This window comes from Alosa sapidissima, chromosome 4, assembly GCF_018492685.1.
Source record: "Alosa sapidissima isolate fAloSap1 chromosome 4, fAloSap1.pri, whole genome shotgun sequence".
In the NCBI taxonomy this organism is placed as follows: domain Eukaryota; kingdom Metazoa; phylum Chordata; class Actinopteri; order Clupeiformes; family Clupeidae; genus Alosa; species Alosa sapidissima.
The window spans coordinates 11141086-11153493 of record NC_055960.1 but is presented as its reverse complement, the minus strand read 5'-3'; the positions used below and the strand labels follow the sequence as shown (position 1 = coordinate 11153493).

The following is a 12408-nucleotide window of genomic DNA, read 5'->3' as shown; positions in this document are numbered from 1 at the left end:
TTGTTTATCAGCATAATCTAGTAGTGTGTGAGTGTGTGTGCGTGTGTGCGTGTTTGTTTGTTGTTTGTGTCGCCTCCTGGCATGTTCACTCTCACCTGCTGACACCCCCCCAGACACACACACACACACACACACACACACACACACACACACACACACACATACTCCAGAGTCCTCTGAGTGATTTTCACCTGGGTAATGTTGGATTCATGACAGATTTGTGTTTTTGGCACCTCTTATGCATTATCAGGGCGTTTCATTACATTTCCTGTCATGGCCCCCACCCCGCCACAACTAATACAGGAGTGCATCCCTTCAAAATGTTGTTTCAGGAGCAGCATTCTTCACCTTCTCTATTTCAAACGACATTTACACACAGCCTACCGAAGACATTCTCATTAAAATGCGGTATTATCATGTAGAAAACCCATTTGTGTACGGTACTATATGAATTAAGAGCTTGTTTGAGAGATGTTGTGTCGGGATAGTGGCCAGATGGAATTTGATGGTGCTGAACGCTAGCGGGTGTGGGTGTGGGTGTGTTTACAGTGGCATGTGTCCTGATGGGATCATCATCTCTGTTGTGGAGGGCCAGGGGACAGATTAAAGGCGTCCCACCTCACTGATCTCCCCTTATAGGAAACTCTGCCCGGGCAACAGATGATTTTTCAGATGCTACCACCAACCCAGCCTCCTCTGTTACCATGGCCTCTCATCGTACTTCTTTCCTCTCTCATTCTCTCTCATTCTCTCTCATTCTCTCTCTCTCTCTCTATCTCTCTCTATCTCTTTCTTACTTTCACTCCTTCTCTTATTCACTGGGTACTTATCATGCTTAAGGGACAGACAGGGACTTTTGGGGCAGGAGGTAAAACAATAAGAACTGAAATAAAAATCCTCTGATCATCTGCTGGATGAGCAATCCTTTTAAAATGTTCTTCCTTTTAAATGATCTCCCGTGTAGAGTTAATTGGTTGAGTGTTTATGCCAGAGAATCTAATGTGTCTTCTGGCTTATGTTCCGATTCCTAAAAAAAAAATACCCCTAAAACCCTCCAGATGAAGATGACAGCATTTTTTTTTTGTCATCGCTGTAGACCTCTGGGTGAAGATGCAACACGTTTTGGCCTACATGTAATTGTTCCAAAAACAAGGCTTCAGCCAACTAACTAAAAAGTAAATAGAAATACAATCATATATAAGTTAGTTACATTGTCTGTATTGTGCTGTTTGTGAGAGGGGTTGCACATTTTACACAAATCTAACACATACAGTAGCCTACCTGTAGATGACAAAAGAAAGACATTTAAGGCATATAACAGGCACGCACACTCATCAGGTTTAGCCATTTGTCCTTTACATTTTACCTTTTTCTGCACTGGAGCCGTAGTGGGCTGTGTGTGGGATGTTTTTTATATATATTTCAAGTAGCGTCATTACAATGAATGGCCTGAAAAAACAGGCCTCTACAGCGTCCTAGACCGGCTGATGGGCTTTTATCTTTGGCTCAATGCAAATGACTTCGCCCCTCTCTCCAAAAAAAATGAGAGAGCATATCACTGCCAGTCCCCAGTCTATTGTGAGGTGTGGGGCACCTCTTCAGATGAAGTCAGCAGACTTGAATAGCACCATGGGCAGATAAAAGCCCCCCTTACCCCCCTCCTGCCTTTCACCCTGTTTTGGGAGCTTTTGGAGTTCCAAGTGTACTTGAGGCCAAAACAGCCCTGGAGTGGGCAAGAGGAGGAGGAGAAGAGGAGGTGTGTGTACAGGACCGGAGCTGGCCGCTAACGCTAACTCAGACGGCTAGTTTTTGTTCACCCTCTCTCTCCCTCCACCCCCCTCTCTCTCCCTCCACCCCCCTCTCTCCCTCTCCATCTCTCTCGCTCACTCTCTGCTCCCCCTCTCTATTCTCACTCGTCCTGACAGGCAGTGGAAAGGTGTTGAATTATGCACAGGGGGCAGGTTCCGTGACACCTTGGCGCGTGTAGCCTCCTTCTGAGGTGTTTGTTTGTGCGCCTGTGGTCGCTCCTCAGAGGGAGGGAAAGAAACTTTCCCTTTGTGATGTCTTTCACTGCTGTCTGCTGGAAACAGAAGGAAAGTGGGAGACACATCATGTTGTGGCTTTTATTTTCTCTGAGAGAGAGAGAGAGAGAGAGTGTGTGTGTGTGTGTGTGTGTGTGTGTGTGTGTGTGTGTGTGTGTGTCTATGTAAGAGAGAGACCGAGAAAGAGAGGGCGTGACTATGGCCTAGTCCACACGTACCAAACCGATCTTTTTTTCCTCCGTCTTCCCTGGAACCGTATCAAGAATATTTGCGTCCAAACGGATCCATCTCAACACGACTCAACACGTTACTTCATACCCCAGGCCTATAGGTGGCACTGTTTCTTTACAGAAATTGACCAAAATTTGCGCTTTACAAACAGACAGAATAGGCTATGACGAAATGGCTAGTGCAAGGAAACCAGAATTGTTTGTGTGGATTGATGGTGAACTGTCAACTGTAGTCAACTGTAAAACTAATAAACTTTATTTTACGGTTTATGAAGGGTGCAGTCCCGTCCTTTATTTGGCTAACGCAGGCAGGCCTACTAATCACCTTTACTTTCTTTGGTTGTAGGATAGTCCGTGATTCACATTAGTTTAGGCTATCACCGCAATTAGGCTACTAAACACAAGGCTTACCCAAGTTCTAGGCTATTCTGTCGCCACATTTATAATATTGCTATAAAACCTTCGTTAGTAACAGTCAATACTTTTGCCTGCATCAAATCGTGCATTCGCATTCAGTGTGCTACCATCGGCTTAACGTGAGTTCTAAGCGTCTTTGTATGCTTATATCTGATTTCACTCGACTGTGAATGCACATATATGTTGTAAGACATGTAAAATAAATTAATGACACTGGCACTATGCACAAATTAATGTAGCCTAAACTTACACCGCACTTTCCTAATAACTTAAGTTCTCTCGCGTCACTGACAGTAGCTAGAATGCATAAAAAAACACCGGGAAAAACAGTGTTCAGTCCACCAAGTCATAAGCTATCGGCGCTGCGCAGCACCAGTTGTGATATTTATCTTACGGAGTGTAATCGTAGGTAATGTCATGTATGAAAACTAGTATTGTTAGGCAATATTATAATTGCAAGTCCAGGGCAGCTGAGGTGTGCTGATGACATCATCGATACGCGAGCAGGATGTGCGGTTTCGCTGTCTAAACGAATTCAAACGGGCTACGGTTTCAGATTTTTCCACTCTGGGACCAGGTTTCAAAAAAGTGCGGTTTCGGGCAGTGCGTTTACAGGATTCGTTTGGACGCTCTGCCAAGACGAAGCAAAACCTCTGCGTTTAACCTAAAAAGTGTCTCCGTGTGGACAGGCCCTATGTGTATGAGAACAAGTTTGTGTGAATTTGATTGTGTATATGCATGTACAGTATGTGTGTGTGTGTGTATTTTCCTCATCAGAGGATGAGTCCTCTGTCTGACTAGTGACTAGCAGGGAACAAAATCAGAACTGTGCTAAAAGACCAGTGGTGTCTGTCGGTGGCATTTAGTGGCTGCTGATTTTTTTCTTTTGTCTGGTCTGATTGACGCCCTATTCTTATCTCTTCATGTCTTTGCATCTGCTATTGTCTGGCCTGTCAACTCACAAAGATATTTTTTCCTTGGTTGTTGTTGTGTGAAGTCTGTTCACCTACCAATACATATGTTATTTGCCATGTGACGTTTTCCTGTTTATCGGATGCCGATACCTCTCAGATAGTGTCATTTATGCATTTTTAAACATTAATCACATTTTTTTAAAGGAATGTCTTCCGACGTGGGCATTTGAATGAGGATTTGATGTGGGCTGATTGGATTGGATGAGTGGCAGCAATTGAATGAAGGAGATTAAGTTGATGTGCTTCATGAAAAACAAAATAAGCCTTTTTCCATCCTCAATAACATGGGGAATAATAATTCCTGTGCATGGTCGATAACATTCCCCCTTTTTATATTTCCATTTAGTTATTTTTTTGTAAGTCATAGCTTGGTTACATTTGGGAACAGTTTAAAAGGGGAATCATGCAAAAAAGATGAAACTTATCAAGAAAATGCATTTTGATAGCAATCTGACCTGGCAGTCTGACAAATAAAAGATGACAAAAGAATGAATGTCTTTGCTCAAATCAAATCAAGTCTTATGCTAAGTCAGATTCTCACTTCAATCTTTGTATTCCTTTGAAAAGTCGTTTTGCTTAAAAAAAACTGTCATAATTCATTACTGATTGTTAAAGTGGAATCACTTTGACATTAATGTCTCAGAGGATTGAACCAACATTTAAGATGGATAAATCAATGATGTTTACTACAGGGGATACACAATCCAAAGCTTTTTAGATTAAATACCACTATCTGTCCTGGGTAACTCTGCCGTCATTAAAAATGTATGGCACCTCAGATTTCAGCACTCCTTGCAAAAGCAATTGTTCCTGGAATCCAGTGATTGGTTGCCGCAGTTTTACCTCTTCTTGTGTGTCCACTCCACAATCTTGTGCTACTGTTACGAGATGTCCAGGTACTTCTGAGAATAGGATCTTTACTGCAAGAAAATCAACAACTATGTCTCAACACCATTTTCAGGATCTATCATTTTCAAGATCAGTGCTGAATGTTCCACTAATTCTTCTTTCTGAGGAAAGGCTCTTGGTGTCTAAATGTGTTTCTCACAGTCAACACTAATGTGCTTTTCACACTAAAAGTATTTAGAAATGGAGGCAGCAGTAAAAAAAAATCCTTTGGAAGCATATTCATTAAGCAATTCAAAATTTAGATTGAAGGCATTGGCGATATAACATCCATTTGGGAATAGGAAATGGAGCATCCCCGTGCTATAGCTGGGGGTCTGGGCTAATGAACTTGTGACGATTTGGAGGTTTGAGAGCAAAAATATCCTGGAGGACAGAGGCACACAAGCGCCGCCTCCGCTGGGCCAGCTGCCGTCGTCTCCTACTGCGTTCGCTCGATATTTCAGAACTGGCTTCCAACATGCTGCCCATGTAACATATTTATTTTCGTTGGGCTATATCTCCATAGTGCAAAGAAAAATGTATATGTTCATAGTGTATAGTGCACACACACACACACACACACACACACACACACACACACACACACACACACACACACACACACACACACACACACAAAAAAATATACACACACACACATCCACAAAACCTTGTCCTGGGTATTGGCCTGTTGGTATATGTGTGTTCATATGCACTGTATGCATTTGTAAAATTATGTATCAGGCAGTTCCTTCAAAGATTAATTAATTAATTAATTAAAGTAACAAAAATGAGACAGTGTATACTAGATCAGGGGTTCCCAAACTTTTCTACGACAAGGCCCCCCAAATACCACTAGGTTCTGGCCAAGGACCCCCTTGATGTTTTATTAATTAAACCAATCGACAATACTACGGCAAATGTATAAATACATTAAGCTAATCTAATAATTATTTTAGCCACAACCACATTGCGATGGAGCATACAGTGTGTAAAATTTTTATTTGGGGCTTTCTGCTATATTAGAGCCATCACTCTACTATTATTCCCAGTCATTATCATGGGAAATATGTTCAGATATGCGTCACATTATTATAATGGCATTGTATAACAACCCTCATAGTACAGTATATTTTAAATCTTTCAAATGTATTTATTTCTTGCTTTTATTTTCCCCTCCAACTTGCTGAGGCCCCCATGGCACCCCCTCGCGGCCCCCACTTTGAAAACCACTGTACTAGATGATGACACACTGTGTCTCTCAGTGAACTCGAGGACAGGACGCCAGCTCCAGTAATGATTCTGGAAATCAGACGGTGATGAAGACATGATGGGAGACAGCCGTGCGCCACCCGGTGTGTCCGACCTCAATGAGCTTTTCAAGTAGGCAGAAGCCAGCCACAAACAAATGAAGAGAGACCTTCCTGGGGAGGGGAGGTTTTTTCTTTCTTTCTTTTTTTCTTCCCTCCATTTTGGAGACCTGTGTCTTCAAACAGAAGAGAGTCCAGCTCTCGCCAGCTTTGTCCGGGGAGCCATCAGGATCCAATTTTGGCTTTATTAGGGGGCCTGAATAGGCAGGCAAGCAGAGTGGAGTCGGGAGAGAGAGTCTCATTGAGGCCGAGTACTTGCCATGCTAAATGGGTTAATTTACTCTGAAATCGGCTACATCAATAACATGATGTTATCTTTGGCCCCTCTGCAGCGTCCAGGCCATTGAGGCCATTATGAGTATACCTCAATTAAATAATGGGGGGACTCTACACTTCGAATTCTCATTTTAGCTGCGTGTGTGTTTCGTGCGTATGTACGCGTATGTGTGTATAGATTTTTGATTCTCATTTCATGCCTGTCTGAACATCCTCTTAAGTTGCTTTGTGATTTTGTGAAGACAGGGTAGGGTATTTTTTCCCCTTCCTTTTTGGACGTGTATCTATTTTGTTTAACAAGTCAACATTGTGCTCCCTGCTTTGATGTTTATCTGGAGGAAGATCTCTCTCTGTGAATGGCTCCATCAGTGCAAAAATAACAGGCAGAACCATATGCAAAGCAGCCTACGCTGCACCACACAGCGGGTGCTAGTGGTAATAAGCGAAGGGGGCTGCTGGGATGTTTGGGCGGACGAGCATTGCCCATCAAACAGGGCGCTGCATTAAGGGAATAACTAGTACTTAATTGCTGGATTTCATAATTGCCTTTCGGTGAATTGTTTCCAGGCAACCTTTCTTTTAACACAATCATCTCAATTTTAGCGCGGCCAGCCAAAGGGGCCCTTCGGTGTGAGCGAGGGCTCTGGGAGAAGTGCCGTGTTAAATGGGGAGAAGAAAAAAAAGGCCATTTTGGCTCACCGCTCGCCTGATGAATAATGGCCAGTGAAAGACACTCACAGGGTCAGTTGCTAAAGGTGATGGAGGAGGTGGAGGTGGTGGTTGTGGTGGTGAGGTTAATGGTGGTTGTGGGGGTGTTAGTGGTGGTGGGCAGACTGCTGCTGGTGCTGTGGCTCATTTGGTGGTTTGTTGTAATATTCAGAGCAGAGCAGAAAGACAGGTGGAGCACAGCAAATGCAGAGGGAAGTATCATTGACGGAGAAAATGGCTGTGCAGCCTGTGCTGTGTTTTCCTCTGCAAAATCAAATACTGGACATAGAGCTTGTAGTCACTGTCAGTATGATGCTTCCCTCTTTCATAGAACTGCATCACAGTGACATACTATTGTTTATATATGTTTATATCCACACTTTTCCCCAGACTTCACACAATGCATGACAGTCCATATTACTGTTGAGTTAGGGTTGTACTCTGTGCTTCAAAACACAATGATTTGATGAGGCTGGATACAAAAAATCTTTGCATGATAATAGTACTGATAAAACTACTGAAGGATTTCACCTACTGTCAATGATATAATCAAACAATAATATGTCACTGTGAACCCTCAATAGCTAGGGTGTGTCTTGATATTTGACAGTAAATTAATGCTAAGTTAGTTATTTGCAATCTTTCAGCCCCTACACAAATGATAACTTTGTGGGCGATAATCGTAATAGATAATGGTGGATAATAGGCTTGCTGAAGACGGTGAATGTCATAACAGTTGCCTTGGAGACTTGAAGATATTCAGTGGATTCGTGATCCGTGCATAATAAAGCACTGCTTGGCCTTTGCGGTGGGAGTTATTTTAAATAAAAAAGACAGAACCACAGTGCGCACTGGGGTGGAATTACAATATCCTAACCTTTGTGCCTTTTGATTAAAATGTCAATTAAAATTTATGTTGAGAAGAATGTGCCAGTAGGCATCAGGGCCACAGCATTGGTTGTCTATGACTTCTCCTAGAATGATTAAAAAGAATGACATTCCCTGAGAATGGCATGTCAGCTCTTTTCGGTCCCATTGTCTCTTCAGTTCTCATATTTGAAATTAAAATGAAGATATCATCATAATTTAGAGAGCATTTTGCAATTTTTCCATTGTTCCTTGCTTGAACACATTGGAATGCTCATTAGAGAATTAATTTGTAGATGTGCCGTTATTGTGTTTAGTTCCCAATGTAGACCATCTTTGGTATTTGCAAATGAGGTGTCAAATTAAAGGTTGGTTTTAAGTAGCCATTTTTCCAGATGTTATTAAATATTTAAAACATTTATTAAATATTCAGTTTTCAACTTATTATTATTTTTATAGACCCTTTTACTGCCTACGTTCAGCAATATGCGTGCACATTTTGGAAACAGAAGTAATATGTTACCCCAGTCCTTCACACCAGAGAATTTCTAATAGGAGCCAACGGCCCACCCTGTAAAATACCGAAAGGACAAAGGTATTTGTTTGTTTCACTTTTGATGGAAAACCCACACTGTAGTTGTGGAAACTACAATGAAATGTCAAGTTTTTTGATGATAAGCAAGTGACACAAATGCAGCCGTCAAGCCCCATAGACTCCCATTCATTTGCAACCATCCCTAGGAGAACTACTTGTGAACTGCACCCAGTTTGGATAGAATGGCAGTCAATAGGGAGTGAACAGGCTCTCCGTAAACACGCTCTGTTCACTCCGATTCAGACGAGGAAGAGGAAGCTACAACATACACACAAGCTTTTTAACACTGATTTAGAGGTATAACTAGCATCAAAATGTATTTTGTTGTTGATCCATTTGTGTACTGTAGCTTGACTAACTCCACCATACTTCCATTTCCAAAATGTACGCAGTCATCACTGTCTACAAACTGAAAAAAGGGTCTATTATCATTCAAAGATAGCTTGTTAGAATACAGGTACATTTCCATTATAAGTGTACATTTTACAGCATCACAACCTGGCTTTATTTTTTGCTAATGGACTTGTCCAGTGATATAATATAATGAAATATAATACATTTAAGAGTGATGCAATATTTTACATAAGAAACCATATCCATACATCATGCATCGACACCCATACATCTATGATAGATCATCCATATAATAATGTGTGAAATATGCCGTTTAGCTTGAAGTATAGAGCAATCAAATGAAATGGACGGAATTGAAGTCTTCCGACCTTTGGCTAGCCTTTATGACACGTCACAACGCCAGCTGATACCACATCAACAGTGACGTGAGATCCTCTTCTGTCCAGAGATTCCTCACAGTTCATTTGCTTCATTCAGGTCACTGGGCCTTGAGGCCTGTCAGTAAGTTTGATAACAGGTGTGAACAAGGTAATTTTGTGGATTTTGTGGATGTAAGTGACATTTACACATGATCTGAACCAGGTGAGGTGTTTTTATTTTATTTTTGACAAAATGATACTTACAGCATCTAAGTAGTCTTGAGATTAAATTGGGTTCAGCTTTTTAACACAAATACATTGATATGCACTTTAGGTAAGATATGCAGAAACTGTGAAAGGGATCCACAAGGGTATTCAGAAACACACACACACACACACACACACACACACACACACACACACACACACACACACACACACACACACAAACGCACACACACACACACACACACACACACACACACACACACTTCCCCAAGACTCCATGAATGTCCATTGTGGGTGCTCGGAGAGAGAGAGAGGGGCATTGAGATCTCCGTCACCGCCATGTGATGCATCATGATCCTCATCGTAAGAACTTATCACAGGAGCGGAAAGCAGCGGCATAGAGAGAGCGAGAGAGAAAGAAGGAGAGAGGGAGAGTTAAAGAGAGAGAGAGTGAGAGAGAAGGAGAGGGAGAGAGAAGGAGAGGGAGAGTGAGAGAGAAGGAGAGGGAGAGAGTTGTTTTCCTGCAGTGTTGCTAAATTATTGGAATGAGAGCAGGTCTGATTGATTCTGAGGGAACGGGTGATTGCTTTCTCAGACAGGCGCTCGGGCGGAAGGGAGGGAGCATAATAACCAGAAGGATCTCTTGATACAGGCACTCCTTTATGGGGCGTGTGTGTGTGTGTGTGTGTGTGTGTGTGTGTGTGTGTGTGTGTGTGTGTGTGTGTGTGTGTGTGTGTGTGTGTGTGTTTGAGAGAGAGAGAGAGAGAGAAAAGACAGAATGGGAGAAAGGGAGAGGTGTTTGGGATATGAGTAGGTCTTTCACTGATATCAGTCTTCCCCGAGCCTTTAGATTGCTTTCCCTCCTGCCCCCCCCACCCGGCCCCACACTACCTCAACCCTTTTTTTGTTTCAAGTGTTCATTCATTTTGGAATGGGGATGCAGGGAGCCTTTTGGCTCTTCCTCACCTCCTCTTTCCCCCCTCTCCTCTCCTCCCTGTTATTATCTCTCCCTCCATCCCCTGCTCAGCTGGGCTTCCTCATCTTAGATCTCAGGCAGCTATCCCCTATCCCCTATCCCCTATCCCCTATCCCTATCCCCCTATCCCTTATCCCCTTACCCACATCTGGGTCCAAAAGTGGTGACTGTGCTGCCCATTTGAGCAGGAATTGAATCATCCCAGACACCGAACCGCGCTGATGAAAATTGCTGTGGCCCCAGGCCTGAGTAGTGTTTGTACTTATGTACATGTGTATGCACATCTGTGTGTGTGTGTGTGTGTGTGTGTGTGTGTGTGTGTGAGATATGAGAGAGACAGACAGAGAGAGAGTGTGTTTAAGGATATGAGTGTGTTTGGGGGAATTTTAGGGGTTCACAAATGATGTCGACACAAGTTTAAACATGTGGATGTAGCTGTTCTATTTCCTCAGAGCGCCTTACAGGTAGCCGTGCTCATTGCAATCTGTGGACACACTATCTGAGGATGTAGGAACTAAGAAAAGAGGTTGTTTTCAGGTTGTTTGTGTTGTTATTTAAAGCTTAAAGTTGAGTGTACCTAAGGGCATTTTTAAACTATCGACCTTTTGCTCTGGTGAATGTCTTATTCATTGTTTTGTTTTGTATTTTCGTTAAAGAGAGACAATAATGTAATTTACAGGTCTGTAGTGCAGTGAAATCCATGCCTGGCTTTATTGACTGGGAAAATTAGCTTTTTCTTCTCTTTCAACCTTCCTTCCTTTCTTTCTTTCTTTCTTTCTTTCTTTCTTTCATTCTTGTAGTGGCAGTTGGCCACTAGACTGGAGGCCTCTGGGTAATTAAAGCAACATTTGTACGCTGTTCTGCTCCGGCGGGTGGCCTGTCTAATTGCCCTGCGTGTAAACGTGTGACCTGTGTTCAGGAGTGGACGACTAACCAAGAATATTTAACAGCTAAGAAGTGCACATCACTTTTGACAGCTCCTGCCTGGCTGCTTGTGTGGCAGAATGCTTGTGTGTGTGTGTGTGTGTGTGTGTGTGTGTTTCAGCAATGGTTTGTTGAGTGTGTCACAAGTGTTTGTTTGTATGTCTCTACATGTATGTATATTTTTTGTGTTGTATTTTATGTATTTGTGTGTGTGTGTGTGTGTGTGTGTGTGTGTGTGTGTGTGTGTCAGCATGCCGGCAATGGTTTGTTGAGTGTATCACAATATGTTTGTGTTGTGTGTGTGTGTGTGTGTGTGTGTGTGCGGTTTTGCCACTAAGTGGGCGCCTCTTCAGGATTTCTCATTAATTTGTGCTAGAGTGTGGTTTAGAATTCTTAGTTGTCGTTGCGGCATACGCCTCACTTGTATTCTAAATGTGTAGCTTACTCAGAAAAGGTCAGTGATCCATTTGAGTGTTTCTCGAAAACTTGTTTTGTTCTAAATGGTGTTTGTCTTTCCTGTTTACTTTAAGCTATTTATGCAGTAATCTCAAAAAGTTGGTGGTAATAACACACAAAGACAAAAGAGGAAGGTCAGATAGTTTCTATCTAATTATTAATTACTGTTGTGACAGCAGGATTATCTTCGATATTGTAATATTCTCCTACTTGTCATTTAACTCGAGATGGAAGATGTGCTTTTGTATTTACCCACCATGTAACAAACAGATTGGAGCTTATCAGTTGCTTGAATAGTGCAGCCACCTCTTGCGTGTCTCAAACAAAAGACCAGTAATGTTTACCACCGACTCCTCAATGTCAATTCATCAAAGTCTTTAAGGGAAACAGCCATTAGTCGTCTGCTGTCTGCAACATACAGATTTGTCTAAATTGAAAGGCAGGCTCCTGTCAGTGGCCTTAGCTGTTGTTATCAGAGTCAGAAAAGATAAAAGGGAGCTTTCCAATCGTTTCCAATTGAGCTCTGCATTGGGTTTGTGCAATGGCAACCCCCTATAGTATTGTTGCTATTGTAACATTGCAGCCTTTACTGTGACATTGCACCACGAATGCAACCACGGATCGTCAACATCTGAAAAACACTCAAGTCCACAATGCTTGCGTGGCTTTATGCAATTGTGTTTATGTGTAATCTCCTCTGTTATTGCCTGAGGATCCAACTCATCTCATCAGCTAAATTAAGAG

The 12408-nt window shown here is 42.3% G+C and overlaps 1 protein-coding gene and 1 long non-coding RNA gene across 18 annotated transcripts in view; one reads left to right on the top strand and one right to left on the bottom strand.

Annotated features, from left to right (window-relative positions):
* The window catches only part of ptprt (protein tyrosine phosphatase receptor type T), a 213570-nt gene that overhangs the window by 98758 nt on the left and 102404 nt on the right, over positions 1-12408 (top strand). The gene's annotated exons all lie outside the window — the stretch shown is intronic.
* Positions 1328-12408, bottom strand: part of LOC121707290 — a 24028-nt gene continuing 12947 nt past the window's right edge. Inside the window, exons 2-3 of the long non-coding RNA XR_006031284.1 lie at positions 4507-4583; positions 1328-2080 (exon numbers count right to left, since the gene is read on the bottom strand). This is a non-coding gene — a long non-coding RNA (uncharacterized LOC121707290). The remainder of the gene's footprint in view (positions 2081-4506; positions 4584-12408) is intronic.